Below are 1,504 nucleotides of genomic sequence, written 5' to 3' on the forward strand. Positions count from 1 at the left end.
TATCTGTGTGTCTATGTGTGTGTGCATGTGTGTGTCTGTCTGTCTGTGTGTGTGTCTGTGTCTATGTGTGTGTGTGTATGTGTGTATGTCTGTCTGTGTGTGTACGTTTGTGTGTGTGTGTGTATATATGTGGGGGGGGGACGACGACAATGCTACCTAATGTGGGGAACCTGCTACTACCTAATGTGGGGAACCTGCTACTACCTAATGTGGGGAACCTGCTACTAACTAATGTGGGGAGCCTGCTACTACCTAATGTGGGGAGCCTGCTACTACCTAATGTGGGGAGCCTGCTACTACCTAATGTGGGGAACCTGCTACTAACTAATGTGGGGAGCCTGCTACTACCTAATGTGGGGAGCCTGCTACTACCTAATGTGGGGAACCTGCTACTACCTAATGTGGGGAACCTGCTGCTACCTAATGTGGGGAACCTGCCTCTACCTAATGTGGGGAACCTGCCACTACCTAATGTGGGGAGCCGGCCACTACCTAATGTGGGGGACCTGCCACTACCTAATGTGGGGAGCCTGCTACTACCTAATGTGGGGAACCTGATTCTACCTAATGTGGGGAGCTTGCCACTACCTAATGTGGGGAACCTGCTACTACCTAATGTGGGGAACCTGCTATTACCTAATGTGGGGAGCCTGCTACTACCTAATGTGGGGAACCTGCTTCTACCTAATGTGGGGAACCTGCTACTACCTAATGTGGGGAGCCTGCTCCTACCTAATGTGGGGAACCTGCTACTACCTAATGTGGGAAAACTGCTACCTACCTAATGTGGGGAAGCCGCTACCTTCCTAATATGGGGAAACCGCTACCTTCCTAATGTGGGGAAACTGCTGCCTGCCTAATGCTCCCCCCCAGAAGTAGCACCCCCGTCATCCATAAGCTCATGCTATTACCACACAGGGGTAGGGGGAATGGGGGGGGGGGGTTGCTGGTAGATGATGGTGGTGCTACTTCTGGTGGGGGGTGTTGCTGGTGGATGATGAGGGGCGCATGATGGGGGCATTATATGTAAGGGGCGCATGATGGGGGCATTATATGTAAGTGGCACATGCGACCCAGCCTCACCCAGCTGCTACCTCCAGTGGCCCCCAGATAATTTGAGTTTGAGACCCCTGCTCTATCACCTCCATGCTGCCAGTGGCAGATCCAGGGGGGGGGGGGGGTCAATGGGGCAATTGCCCCCTGAGATTGTTGCCCCTCCTGTACTATAGCTTGGTGGAGCGGGAGCTGTCAGCTGTCCCACTCCACCATTCCCTCACATTTCTCACACGCTGCTACATTCTTGCAGTGTGAGCCGCGGCAGGCTGGCGCGATGACATCATCACGCTGGTGCCCGGAGATCACCTCCCCGCAGCTCTCACACTACAAGAACGGGGCAGCGTGTGAGAAATGTGACAGCTGGAGAGAGGTGCTCGGGCGCCGTATGGTACAGGGGAATTATTAAAACTTGGGGGGAGGGGGGCGGTGTGCATGCACAGAAAAGGGC

This window comes from Hyla sarda, chromosome 7 (genome assembly GCF_029499605.1).
Source record: "Hyla sarda isolate aHylSar1 chromosome 7, aHylSar1.hap1, whole genome shotgun sequence".
NCBI lineage: Eukaryota > Metazoa > Chordata > Amphibia > Anura > Hylidae > Hyla > Hyla sarda.